This window comes from Solanum lycopersicum, chromosome 6 (assembly GCF_036512215.1).
Source record: "Solanum lycopersicum chromosome 6, SLM_r2.1".
Classification (NCBI taxonomy): domain Eukaryota; kingdom Viridiplantae; phylum Streptophyta; class Magnoliopsida; order Solanales; family Solanaceae; genus Solanum; species Solanum lycopersicum.
This window is the reverse complement of record NC_090805.1, coordinates 28145334-28161211: the sequence shown is the minus strand read 5'-3', so window position 1 is coordinate 28161211 and position 15878 is coordinate 28145334.

Sequence of the window (15878 nt, the reverse complement as noted above, 5' to 3'; positions counted from 1 at the left end):
TTACATAAGTAGATAGCTAAGACGATAAGGAATTCGAGCACTTTATGAAATCGAATTTGAACGAGTAGAACTCTCGGAATTGATCTTTTCGTGAATGGATAAATTTTGTCTACGTTGAGGTCGTTGTAGCAGGATTTAGGCCGTTGTTGCACCGCTGCTATAGTGGGATGGGTCCGATGGAGCGGGCCAAATGCGTTTTAAAGTCACTTATAAATCCTGAATGACCCTATTTGGTATTTTTTTAACTTTTAGGACTAAAGAGGCGGCCCCAGACGAGTTCTTAATAGTTTTTCACAATTTTTGAAGCTAAAGGTAAAGTTTTAACTTCCCAAATTCATTTTTCGATCTGTAAAACGTATTTTCTTGGGTTATTATCGATGAGGAAGAGTTTTGATCTAAGAATTATGGTAGAAAAATCTCTAATTTGGGTATTATGATCTTGAGTTTGATCTAGGGTATTGAGTTTGTTATAATCCGAATTATTAGACCTTTGATTGTTGATCCTTGCGTAATATTCAGAGCTATTGAGGAAAGGAAAATCATTGAAGAAGTAGCTTGTATAACTTTGTTTTTTTGGTGGAGGTAGGTTATGGTTTATTTCTATTTGATAGATAAACTCTCAATAGCAATTGATATGTATTGAGTGATAATGTGAAGTTTCCTATGTAATTGATTGTGTGGTTGTATATTTTGGTTGTGTGATTTTTGGTTGACCCAAAATTCTGAGACTTATGAATTTATAATCTTGAATCCTCTCTATCAAAATGACGTCTTGAATAATGACGTCTTGACAAAATAAATTAATGAGATAATTGGATCGGAGTGTCACGTTCCAACACGATATTATTGGATCGGATTGTCATGTTTCGACACGATAACATTAAAGGAAAGGAATCTTGAATTAACTTAATATACTCAATCTCAAAGAACCCATTTTTCAAAGGAGTATGGTGTGGAGGCATGAGTCCTCATAAGTGTACTTGATATTGTAATTGATGGTGTGCCTACTATGGTGTTGTTGTCACTGGTTCACGTTGTTTGTTGCTTGCACCTGTTGAGTATTGTAGTTGGTTTTATATTATTATTCAATGTATATTGGTTTCTATTTTGGGTTAGCCGATGATACATACTCAGTATGTGTTCCTTGTACTAACCCCTACTTTTATATTCTTCGTTGTTCTTTTGTGGAGTGCAACAAGTATACCATCGACTTCGACTCACCCTCAGCTCTAGCCAGTCTCCAGCACATCAGCGTTCAGGGTGAGCTATTATTTCTAGCTCATGCTGGATTCTCTGATTCATGTCTTGATGTCATTGAATTTCGGACATGAACCATCTTTTACTTACTTTGGATTCTTAAATACATTTAGACTTGGTAATTAGAATAGATGTCCTTGATGCGATGACTTTCAGATTTAGGGGATAATAAGTGTTAAACTTTAGAAGCTTATTTAATTGGTTACTTAATAAATCTTGGAGCTTCCGCGTTATTTTTTTTGTTATTCATAGTTGAACTATTGGTGTATGTTGGGGTTTAGATTTGTTAGTTTGTCCACCTAGGAGGTTAAGTGTGGATGCCACTCACAACTCATTTTGGGTTGTGACATGATTTTATGATTGTGTGATATTCACTTGCTTTGCTTCATTGTGATAGTGTATATATATGTGTGTTGCAATATTGATCATAGATGTTGAATGAGATAAATGAATATCAATACCATGAAATCATGACTTGAATGTATGATCTTGATATGTTATTGTGATGTGAGATTGGGATCGTTTGCCACGTTTCAGCACACTAACTTGGATCGATTTCCATGTTTCGACATAAAAATTGAATTGGATTGCCACATTCCAGCTTGGATCGGATTGTCACGTTTCAACATTCTAATAGTTTGACTTTAGATTACGTGAGAGAATCAACTATGTGATGAAGCATGTGAATTGTGATGTTGATTCTTATAAAAGTATTGAATATGTTGGTATTTATGCATGTGTTATAATGTTGTAATTGCTTGTTTATGTTACACTAATGAGATAGTCGCGTGATCCTACCAGTTACGGTGGTTGTGTACTGATTCTCCACTTGCTCTTATTTTTGTTGAGTATAGGACATCTTCACGCAACTGTTGATAGACCTTGCTTAGGATATCAGTGATCGCTTCTAATTCAAGAGTGAGCTAGTTCTTTCGGGATACCTTGAGTTCTATTTGTTTAAGTCCACTCTTTTTTGGACTCAGACTATTGTTAAGTTGTTGTTAGTTTCGGGGTTGTACCTCTTGTTCTTAGACTTGTCGTTGTTAGAGTATTGGTACATTGACTTTTAGGTTCTTGACGTATTTTTCGCATTGTTTTAATTTATTTAACTTGCTTCCGTAGCTTAAATACCTTAATTTTAAATTATTTACTTAGTTGAATGGTAATAGTGATTCTTCACCAAAGTGTTAATGTAAGTACCAGTTACGACGATTTAGATCGTGACAATTAACTTCTAATGAACTATTGTATATTTGTCCCTTCACGTGTCTTTAGCTAACATGATCATCTGCATTGTCCATTTTTATCCTTTATATATGTAAAACAAAAAGAAATATTATTATATTTTGTAATATTGAGTTCGATATGATATATATAGATAAAAAAAATTTATTTGTTATAAGTTAGAGATCATAAATTTTAAATTTTTATATTTTTTTCTTAATTTTATGCTCAATTAGCAAGGTCACACAATTTATTTATTTTGAAATACTATGTATTAAAAATTCAAGCTACAAGTCTTTTTTATCGCTTTTAATTGATAAAATACAGTGGTAGATTAAAAACGAGCATAAAAAAGTTAAATGATTAAGAAAGATTTTTTTAAAAAAAAATAGAGTTGTGAAGGTCGTATATTCATTAAGAGCATCATCGTGATCTTTGGAAGATTTGCGAAGTGTTTAAAAGAATTTTTTTAAAAAATAAATGAAAAACACGTTCAAATCATAACTTTCAAAAATAAGATTAGAGTTCTAATAATTTTACTATCTGAATTTATATATATATATATATATATATATATATATATATATATATATATATATATATATATATAAAAGAATCATAGGTCCACCTAAGTGGCACCATTACAAACAAGAATTTTCTGTTAATTTATTTTTTTTCAAAATTAACCTCTTTTCTTCGTGAAAAGTTATGACTTTTATGAAAAATCGTGACTTTTATTGAAAAATTGTGACTTTTATTGTAAAGTTGTGACTTTTATCAAAAGTTGTAGCTTTCATGAAAAGCTATGACTTAAGAAAAATTGTGACTTTTATCAAAAATTGTAATTTTTATGAAAATTGCGACTTTTATAAGGAGTTGCAATTTTTATGAAAGGTTGTAAGATCTATGAAAGGTTCTGACCTTTCTAAAAAGTTGTGACTTTTTAAAAAAGTTGTGACCTTTCCGGTAAGACAAAATAAATATTTGTTCACACTACCTTTTGTTGTCTATAAGTAGAAAGTTTTCACTAATTATAAAGGTGAAACGACACTTTTAGTCTTTTTAAGGCTAATTTCTTATTTTTAGTCCTTGTGTTATTTAACTTAGCACTATTAACCTTTAATTATATCAAGTGAGTAATTTTAATCCTTCAACTAACAGACCCAAAATTATTAACAGAGAGTTCACTGCTAAAAGGGACAATTCGGGTATTTTAAAGTAATTGCTTGAGAAAACAGAAAACTGTTTTAAAAAAATCATTAGTTGCATAATTTATTGTTTGTCGGTGTGAGAGGGAGGTTTAATGCCTATCAAGTTGGTTTTGAAATTGTAGCTCAAATCGACGGGCTTGTTCTTCTAGATAGAGATAGGGAAGACTTAACTTGTTCTTCAAAGAGAGAATTAAAAAGGAAATACCCGAACTATCCCTATTAGCAGTGAACTCTCTGATAATTTTTTTTGAATCTGTAAGTTGAATGTCTAAAATCACTTACTTGATATAATTGAATGTTAATAATGCTAAGTTAGATAACACAAAGACTAAAATAAGAATATAGTCTTAACGCATGGACTAAAAATGTCGTTATATCAAAAACTCTGAACTTCTTCTTCTTCTTCTGCACAGTTTAAATATTTGATTCTGAACTCTTCTTCTTTTGCACAACTAAATATTTGTATACTTTAAACTTGTTGAGTGACTCATTTAAAAGGAGACATTTTGTATTCAGTGGGCACGATTTTTCCTTCCTGTTTCACTCTATTGTGCCAGATCCTGGTATATTTTTTTACAGTGATTAATTTATGCTTATGATATTACTTGTTGTTTAGAGTGCATGTTTTAAACTTTATTGCTTATTTTTATGTTTATGTTTCCATAAAATTATTGTTATAAGTATTTGTTAGTACAGACTATATGTAAATCCATCTACTGAAGATTTACAATTTGAAAGAATACGTTTATTTACAACATTCTCCAAAGAAATCTTTTCTTCTCTAATAGATCAAGCAAAAAAATTTATATGATTTTTTGTTGTTGTCATAATAATGTTAATAAATATAAATAAGAGTAAAAAATAAAAAGTCAAATGACAGAATTAAAACTAGCAATTCATCATAATTACATGATACACAATGATGACTATTTCTCTCACACCAAAGTATTTTTTTGAACTTTTTCATATTACTTCTCTATCTTCCTTTTCAAGGATTCCTTAATGTCTTATTTATGCGCAATTTCAATTACAAAATACTATCATAATTAGACTACATATGAAATTTCAATTTTGGATAACATGTTAGGACAACATATTAGTTATTGGTATATTATATGATTATGAAATCTTTGCTCTTGATAAACACACTAGTGATATATATATATATATATATATATATATATATATATATATATATATATATAGTTTTAAAAATATTTAATATTTTGAATTTAATTGATAGTGTTATACTAACGAAATTTGCAAAGAAGAAAATTCAAAAAAGATATTTATGTGAGTCTCTAATTAAAGACACTATGTAAAATGGTAAAATGAAATTATGTAAACTCGAAAAAAATAGTGTTATGATTTGTAAGTTTTCCTTTTCTTTTAATGAAACAAATGGTAAACTAGAATTGGATAACCTTTATACTATTAAAAAAATCTATATAAAAATACTATAACATCAAAATACAAGAAAGTTCTATTTTAATAAATTTACCGCGCGAAACGCGAACCCATTTACTAGTATATGAAATAAAAAAGTAAAAATTATGTAAATCACATAGTGTAAAACATAAATTACCTCCTATCCCTACTCTTTTTCAATTTACAAAAAATCTCTTACTTTTAATAAGTTTCTGATACATAATAAAACAGTCGGATACATTATATAGTATGCCATTTTATCCGTTTGTTGAGTGATTTGGGGGGTTAAAAACTGAAATTTGAATTAATTCCTACTTTTAATAAGCTACAGTTATTAATCCCATAAAAAAAGACATTAAGTTGTGTGTTTCAAAATCAGTTTTATCCAATATAAAACTCTAAATTAAATTATATTTTTTCATTAGTGATCTTCCCTTTTTTTTTGGCAGAAACAATATTTTCATTAGTGATCTTCCCTTTTTTTGGCAGAAACGATATTCAAAATTTCCTTGAATGTAATTTTGTATCGTTTTCGTAATGAATATTACGATATTGCTGATGCATTAATTTTGGGAGTGGTGTAAATGGATTCTTTATTTGGGGAAAATAAAGATTAAAATTAGGGGTAAGATTTAATTGGTTAGTATTAATTAGGATTTTAATTGAATAATGTATCTGTCAGATTAGATTTATTAAAAAATAGGGATTTTAGTATTTTTTTTAAAAAAAATAAGGGAAATATGGAGAATATGTAAACTTAAGTTGTATATTCAGGTAATTAAAAATTACGTAAATCACATAGTGTAAAACATAAATTACCTCCTATCCCTACTCTTTTTCAATTTACAAAAAATCTCTTATTTTTAATAAGTTTCTGATACATAATAAAACAGTCAGATACATTATATAGTATGTCATTTTATCCGTTTGTTGAGTGATTTGGGGGATTAAAAACTGAAATTTGAATTAATTCCTACTTTTAATATGCTACGGTTATTAATCCCATAAGAAAAGGTTATTAATCCCATAGTGTAATACAATAATTACATTTTGTTCTGGTAAAATTAGTATTTACTAATAATCCCTTAAAATTGTTGTGGCATGATACATTAGTATGTTGTGATACATGGTAAATGATACACATTAACTTAAAACTGTTAAGATTAAAAGGGGGGGGGGGACAGAACATTTAAATTTGTTATCTAAATCAGCTTAAATTACGGTAACAGTTCATTAATAAGCATTAATTCAGCACGTAATTGGATAACAATTTCAAATTTTGAAAATTCAAGATTATATCATCTACTTTGAAGATATTTTTATGAACATCCAGTTATTAAACTTATTGACTGATACATGATAACAATTTTCAAAACTCGTGATACTTAGAAAATCATATGATACACATCAAATTCATGTATCAATACATCGTCTAAACACTATAATACACTGAGTCGATATGTATCAGCAAGCACACTTGATGGCGCAGTTATTAAACTTATTAACTGATACATGATAACAATTTTCAAAAACTCTTGATACATAGGAAATCATATGATACACATCTAATTCATGTATCAATACATCGACTAACACACTATAACAAACTGAGTACTTATGTATTAAACTAATTGTCTGATACATGATAACAATTTTCAAAAATTCATGATACATATGAGATTCCTTTACTAAAATTTTTACTAATTTCAACAACAATGGTTGCTGCTTCTTTTTTCCGTTTTTGGTGTATTTTGTCAACCTTTGATTTAGATGATTAGCCAAAATCTTTGTTTAAATCCTTCCGAACATTCATAGGATCATGCAAAGACTTTTTTCTATTTTCTTTCCAATTTTCATCATCCGAATCATAAATCCTTCTATTAGTAAAAGGATCCTGTAACAACCTGTTTAGTTGTTTTGAGCAGCAGATTTTATTACTAGAAAAACTGTCTTGGTCGACAGATCCCACGACGGACCGTCGTAGGCACGACGGACCGTCGAGGGTGTCTCGTTCCAAAACACTTAGAATTCTGAAATTTGGGTACTGAAATCGACTCTCTGAACTTCGTGACGAAGTGGCAGGACGAACCGTCACAGGCATGACGGGCCGTCACAGACTCTTCAGTAAATTTCAGTCTCTTAACTATGTGATGACTCAGCAGCACGGACCGTCGCAGGCACGACGGCCCGTCACAGACTGCATAATCCCAGACTGGGTCGGGTTTCTGTTTAATATTTTAAGGGGCGTTTTGGACTATTCCTGCTTATAATTATAAAGTTAGTGGTTGAATATTAATAATCCAATTTCTTGAGGGTTAAAGGAGATAATCTTAAACTAATTAGTGGGTTACTTTTGTCATCTTTTATACTTAATTATATGCTAATTAGGGTAAAAGAAAGAGGGTTGGAATAAGAAAAATAGAAAGAACAAGAGAGGGAGAAACAATCGAGAGAGAGGAACGAAGAAGAAAGCAAAGATTTTGAGGATTAGCTTGCTTGATCACAATTCTTCGGTGGAGGTAGGTTATGGGTTTTATGCTATTCGTAGTAGACTCTTAATAGCGAATGATATGTGTTGGCTAGTATTATAAAACCTTCTATATGCTTAATTGTGTGCTTACATGATGTGATTATATAATTGTGATGAATAAGCATGATGAGTCTATTGAATCTCTAATCCTAAATTTACCTTGTTAATGATGATGCCTTGGTATAAAAGAAGGCTTGATGAACTAAAGTAATGAGGTTGATGATGCCTTGGTATAAGAGAAGGCTTGATGAACTAAAGTAATGAGGTTGATGATGCCTTGGTATAAAAGAAGGCTTGATGAATTAATAGAATGAGATTAGTGGAGCGGGTGTCACGAACCGACACGTAGAATTAGGGGATCGGGTGTCACGAACCGACACGTAGAATTAGGGAATCGGGTGTCACGAACCGACACGTAAAATTAGGGGAGCGGGTGTCACGAACCGACACGTAGAATTAGAGGATCGGAGTGTCACGTACCGACACAAAAGGAATAAAGATAATGAATCTTGAAATTATGTTAATAAATTCGAACGAAAAGAACCTATATCCCAAATGAGTATGATGTGGAGACTTGAGTTCTCATAGGTGTGTTTGATGTGGTTACACATGATTTGTGAACTTGTTGCTTTCACCTGTTGAGGAATATGGTTGATTTTATGTTATTATCTGATATATATTGTTTTCTATTTGGATTTTGCTCTGATACCAAGTTTGTCACGACCTCTACCACGGCCTCTTGCCACTGCTCCTCTTCGAGCTACAGTCTCAGTGGCTGGCTCAGACGCCTCTTGTCTTGCCGGTGCTGGTGTTGGCGCGGTTGTTGCTCTAGTTCTAACCATCTGCGAAATAGAGTGAAGATGGTCAGATACCAATTTGTATCACCTAGATACCAATTGGACCCAAGTAATAGCACGAAAGAAAGAAAAAATGGAATTTTCATAAAGTCTTGTAGCCTCTCAAAGAAAAGTAAAGGCATCCCCCTACCGTTCCTCAAGACTCTACTAGACTCGTTATTGTGTGATGAGACCAACAAACCTCATGCTCTGATACCAAGTTTGTCATGGATGTGGGGAGACTGGACATATTAGGAGGAATTGTCCAAAACAGAGTTATAGACCCTCAATAGCTAGAGGTAGAGGTGGTCATGGTAGAGGCCGTTATTCTGGAGGACGTGGTGGCCGAGGTAATTGTGGTCACCAAAACAGCCGGGGTGACGGACAAATGGGAACTACTGCAGCGCAACATGGTAGGGGCAACGGGCAAACAGGTGATAGGGCCCATTGTTACGCTTTTCCTGGGTGGTCGGAAGCGGAGACATCAGATGCTGTTATCACAGGTAATCTTTTGGTTTGTGATTGTATGGCTTCTGTATTATTTGATCTCGGCTCCACATTTTCATATGTATCTTCCTCATTTGCTACTGGTCTTAATTTACATTGTGAATTGTTTGACATACCTATTCGTGTTCTACTCCGGTGGGTGAGTCTGTGATAGTTGAAAAAGTATATAGGTCTTGTTTGGTGACTTTTGTGGGGATCAATACTTATGTATACTTGGTTATCTTAGAAATGGTTGATTTTGATGTAATTCTGGGTATGACTTGGCTTTCTCCGAATTTTGCGATCTTGGATTGTAATGCTAAAACTGTAACGTTAGCCAAGCCTGGGACAAATCCGTTATTGTGGGAGGGCGACTACACTTCCACTCCGGTTCGTATCATCTCCTTTCTTCGTGCTAAGAGAATGGTTAGTAAGGGGTGTTTAGATTTCTTGGCACATCTCAGGGATGACACTACCCAAGTACCTTCAATTGAGTCGGTTTCGGTAGTCCGTGAGTTTCTGGATGTGTTCCCTGCAGATCTTCCTGGTATGCCACCGAATAGAGATATTGATTTTTGCATCGATCTGGAACCGGGTACTCACCCCATTTCTATACCCCCTTATAGAATGGCTCCCGCGGAGTTAAGAGAGTTAAAGGCCCAACTTCAAGAGTTGTTGAGCAAAGGCTTCATTAGACCAAGTGCATCTCCTTGGGGTGCTCCTGTTTTGTTTGTGAAGAAGAAGGATGAAAGCTTTCGGATGTGCATAGACTACAGACAACTAAATAAGGTAACGGTTAAGAATAAGTATCCTCTTCCTCGCATTGATGATTTATTCGATCAGTTAAAAGGTGCTTGTACCTTCTCAAAAATTGACTTGAGATCTGGTTATCATCAATTGAAAATACGGGCAGCAGATGTGCCCAAGACTGCTTTTCGGACCAGGTATGGGCATTATGAGTTCTTAGTAATGTCTTTTGGGCTTACGAATGCCCCTGCTTCTTTCATGAGCTTGATGAATGGGATTTTTAAGCCATATCTGGATCTATTTGTGATCGTATTTATTGATGATATATTGGTATACTCAAAGAGCAAGAAGGAACATGAGGAGCACTTGAGAATTGTATTGGAAATGTTGAGGGAGAAAAAGCTTTATGTCAAATTCTCCAAGTGTGAGTTTTGGCTAGATGCAGTGTCCTTCTTAGGGCACGTAGTTTCTAAGGATGGAGTGATGGTGGATCCTTCTAAGATTGAGACAGTGAAGAATTGGGTAAGACCTACTAATGTGTCAGAAATAAGGAGCTTTGTTGGTTTAGCTAGCTATTACCATCGATTTGTCAAGAGATTCTCTTCCATTGCTTCCCAATTGACGAACTTGACTAAGCAGAATGTTCCATTTGTATGGTCGGACGAATGTGAGGAAAGCTTTCAGAAACTCAAGACCTTGTTGACTACTGCACCAATCCTTACCCTGCCAGTGGAAGGTAAGAATTTCATTGTCTATTGTGATGCATCCTATTCGGGTTTGGGTGCAGTGCTAATGCAAGAGAAGAACATAATTGATTATGCTTCAAGGCAATTAAAGGTACATGAACGTAAATATCCGACCCATGATTTGGAATTGGCTGCGGTAGTGTTTGCATTAAAGCAATGGAGACATTATTTATAAGGGGTTAAGTGTGAAGTCTACACGGTTATCGTAGCCTACAGTATGTTTTTACCCAAAAAGATTTGAACTTGAGACAGAGGAGATGGATGGAACTACCGAAGGACTACGACATCACTATCTTGTATCATTCGGAAAAGGCTAATGTTGTGGCAGACGCCTTAAGTAGAAGGGCAGGAAGCATGGGAAGTCTAGCTCACTTGCAAGTTTCTAGACGCCCATTGGCTAGAGAAGTTCAAACTCTGGCTAATAACTTTATGAGGCTAGAAGTAAATGAGAAGGGAGGATTTTTGGCCAGTGTGGAGGCAAGATCTTCTTTTCTTGACAAGATTAAGGGAAAGCAGTTTACCGATGAGAAGCTGATCCGGATCCGAGATAAGGTGTTGCAAGGAGAGGCTAAGGAAGCAACGATCAATGAGGAAGGTGTTTTGAGAATTAAGGGAAGGGTATGCGTGCCCCGTGTTGATGATTTGATCCACACTATTCTCACATAGGCTCATAGTTCCGGATATTCTATACATCCTGGTGCAACCAAGATGTACCGTGACCTAAAGCAACACTTTTGGTGGAGTAGAATGAAGCGCGACATTGTTGATTTTGTTGCCAAATGTCCAAATTGTCAGCAAGTAAATTATGAACACCAGAGGCCCGGAGGAACACTTCAGAGAATGCTCATTCCTGAATGGAAGTGGGAGAGAATTGCAATGGACTTCGTGGTTGGTCTTCCAAAGACATTGGGGAAGTTTGACTCTATTTGGGTAATTATGGACAGATTAACTAAGTCTGCTCACTTCATTCCGGTCAAGGTGACCTACAATGCAGATAATTTAGCTAGACTCTACATCTCAGAAATTGTTCGATTGCATGGAGTTCCACTTTCCATCATATCAGATAGAGGTACGCAGTTTACTTCTAAGTTTTGGAGAACATTGCATGCTGAATTAGGTACTAGGTTGGACCTTAGTACTGTATTTCACTCTCAGACCGATGGTCAGTCTGAGCGAACAATTCAGGTGTTGGAAGATATGCTTCGTGCATGTGTGATAGAATTTGGTGGTCATTGGGATAACTTCTTACCCTTAGCAGAGTTCTCATACAACAATAGCTATCACTCAAGTATTGATATGGCCCCATTCGAGGCATTGTATGGGAGAAGATGTAGGTCTCCCATTGGTTGGTTTGATGCATTTGAGGTTAGACCTTGGGGTACTGATCTTTTGAGGGATTCATTAGAGAAAGTGAAATCTATTCAAGAAAAGCTTTTAGCGGCTCAAAGCAGGCAAAAGGATTATGCAGATCGAAAGGTTAGAGACTAGGAATTCATGGAGGGTGAGCAAGTCTTGCTGAAGGGTTTCGCCCATGAAAGGGGTGATGCGGTTTGGGAAAACAGGTAAGCTAAGCCCAAAGTATATTGGACCATTCGAAGTACTTAAGCGAGTAGGGGAGGTGGCTTATGAATTAGCCTTGCCCCCAGGACTGTCAGGAGTGCATCCGGTATTTCATGTGTCTATGTTGAAAAGATACCATGGGGATGGAAACTACATTATTCATTGAGATTCAGTTCTGCTTGATGAGAATTTGTCTTATGAGGAGGAGCCTGTTGCTATTTTAGATAGAAAAGTCCGCAAGCTGAGGTCAAGGGAGATTGCATCCATCAAAGTTCAATGGAAGAATCGACCAGTTGAAGAAGCCACTTGGGAGAAGGAGGCAGATATGCAAGAAAGATACCCACACCTGTTTACAAATTCAGGTACTCCTTTTCGCCCTTATTTTTCTTCTAATGATCGTTCGAGGACGAACGATGGGTAAATTGGTATCTATTGTAACGGCCTGTTTAGTCGTTTTGAGCAGCAGATTTTATTTCTGGAAAAACTGTCTTGGTCGACAGATCCCACGACGGACCGTCGTAGGCACGACGAACCGTCGAGGGTGTCTCGTTCCAAAACACTTAGAATTCTGAAATTTGGGTACTGAAATCGACTCTCTGAACTTCGTGACGAAGTGGCAGGACGGACCGTCACAGGCATGACGGACCGTCACAGACATGACGGGCCGTCACAGACTCTTCAGTAAATTTCAGTCTCTGAACTCTGTGACGACTCAGCAGCACGGACCGTCGCAGGCACGACGGCCCGTCACAAACTGCGTAACCCCAGGCTGGGTCGGATTTCTGTTTAATATTTTAAGGGGCATTTTGGACTATTCCTGCTTATAATTATAAAGTTAGTGGTTGAATATTAATAATTCAATTTCTTGAGGGTTAAAGGCGATAACCTTAAACTAATTAGTGGGTTACTTTTGTCATCTTTTATACTTAATTATATGCTAATTAGGGTAAAAGAAAGAGGGTTGGAATAAGAAAAATAGAAAGAACAAGAGAGGGAGAAACGATCGAGAGAGAGAGGAACGAAGAAGAAAGCAAAGATTTTGAGGATTAGCTTGCTTGATCACAATTCTTCGGTGGAGGTAGGTTCTGAGTTTTATGCTATTCGTAGTAGACTCTTAATAGCGAATGATATGTGTTGGCTAGTATTATAAAACCTTCTATATGCTTAATTGTGTGCTTACAAGATGTGATTATATAATTGTGATGAATAAGCATGATGAGTCTATTGAATCTCTAATCCTAAATTTACCTTGTTAATGATGATGCCTTGGTATAAAAGAAGGCTTGATGAACTAAAGTAATGAGGTTGATGATGCCTTGGTATAAGAGAAGGCTTGATGAACTAAAGTAATGAGGTTGATGATGCCTTGGTATAAAAGAAGGCTTGATGAATTAATAGAATGAGATTAGTGGAGCGGGTGTCACGAACCGATACGTAGAATTAGGGGATCGGGTGTCACGAACCGACACGTAGAATTAGGGGATCGGGTGTCACGAACCGACACGTAGAAATTAGGGGATCGGGTGTCACGAATCGACACGTAGAATTAGGGGAGCGGGTGTCACGAACCGACACGTAGAATTAGGGGATCGGAGTGTCACGTACCGACACAAGAGGAATAAAGATAATGAATCTTGAAATTATGTTAATAAATTCGAATGAAAAGAACCTATATCCCAAATGAGTATGATGTGGAGACTTGAGTTCTCATAGGTGTGTTTGATGTGGTTACACATGATTTGTGAACTTGTTGCTTTCACCTGTTGAGGAGTATGATTGATTTTATGTTATTATCTGATATATACTGTTTTCTATTTGGAGTTGGCCGATGATACCTACTCAGTATTTATGCCTTGTACTGACCCCTACTTGTATTTGTTTTCTTGATTATTTGTGGAGTGCAGCAAACGTGCCGTCGCCTTCAACTCAACCGCAACTCTAGCCAGTCTTCATTACACCGGATTTCAGGGTGAGCTAATGCTTCTAGCTTGGACTGGATCCTCCTCTTCATATCTTGATGCCTTGAACTTCCGGCATGGACTAGCTTTTTACTTATTTTAGCTTCTTAGATACTCTTAGATTAGTAATTTGAGGATAGATGTTCTTCTAATGATGACTTCCAGATTTTGGGAATAATAAGTATTGAATTTTAGAAGTTATTTATTGATTTCGTTAATGAGTTTTAAGTCTTCCGCGTTGTATTCTGTTTATTATGGTTAAAACGTTGGGGTTTAGATTGGTTGGTTCGCTCACATAGGAGGAGAAATGTGGGTGCCACTCACGACGCGTTTTGGGTCGTGACAGATCCATTAATATAATGTAATAGAACAATGAATAAAAAAAAGAACGGATGATGGAGTAAGAAGAAAAATAAGACCTAGAGACGGCTCATGTAATATAGCAATGAACAAGAAGAAAAAAAGAAAAAAATAAGGACAGTTGATGGATTAAGAAGAAGAAGAAGAACTATAGACGGATGATGGAGTAAGAAGAAGAAGAACCAGAGAACAATGGTCCAATTTTCAGAAATTTTATTTTTTTTGAATTTTGAAATTCAAAATTTTATATTAAATGTTGTGAAACGTTTTTAATTAAAATTAATAATTCAAAATTTAAAAAGTGATTCAGAAAATTGAGTGTATTAGTGGAGAAAAAATAGGCATGATATTGGGGAAGTGTATGTTATAGGAGAGAGAAGGCTATGTATCTCTAAACTTCTACTAAAATTTTTTTTTTTAAAAAAAATTATATAATATTTAAAAAAAAGAAGAAAAAATTAGGGAATACTAAACTATAGTTGTGTATTTAAGTTATTTTTCCAATAAAAAATATCAAAACATTTTTTTCAACAAAATAACCAAAACAGAAAGGCTTTATAAGTGGGGCAAAATGGTGGGAAGGGGGATTACGTAGAATAGCAAACATTTAACTTATATTAGGTATTATAACTACAATTTAAGAAAAATACAATTTTCTCAATTCTTGTTAATCTTCTAATTTGTATAAATTTAGAATTTGTACAATTCAATTTTTGGTTATAAAATTTCAGGATTTTGTACATATTTACCCTAACTATTTGTATACGATTTATGAAAAAATCTTAATATATTGTCTTGTTTGTATATTGGCAAGCGAAATATACAAACAGAACACTGAAAAATTCCTAAATATATATTCACAAGCGAAATATACGAACAAACAAAAATATATGAACCATAGCCTTCATAGCAGATAAAATTATAGTTATTAAGCGCAATTATCAAAACTTTAGTTATAAAACCTTATTATGTCTATTATTTTTACAGTATATGCCATAGAATTATCTTCGATAACACCCGTATTCCACCCAACCATGATTCTGCTAACCATTATAAATCATAAATCATAAACCAAAATAACTTATCTTTCAATTTATGAGGATTTATTTTATGCCAATCTTTAGTTTAATTTATTTGGATCTATCTAATTATTTATTTAAATAACATAATTTAAAGTTCTCATCTTACTCTCGGTAACAAGTTTTTTGTAATTAACAAATATTATTATAAGTTAAATTATAATCTTTATATAGAGAGAGAAAAAATTAAAGTTTGTATTTATTTATACACTTTTTTGAATTAAAGCAAATGAAATACTCATTCAGTTCACTTTTACTTTTGTAAAATAGATTGTGCATGATTCTTAAAAATAATAAATGAATGTATATATTATCATGATACTTATAATTCTATATTAAGTAATGTATAACTTTAATCAACTTAAAATTTTGAATATGCAGTTAATGTCAATGATAAAATAAAATTAAAAAAATCTTGATATGTTAAATTAAAGTATAAAGTACAAATGAGATGTT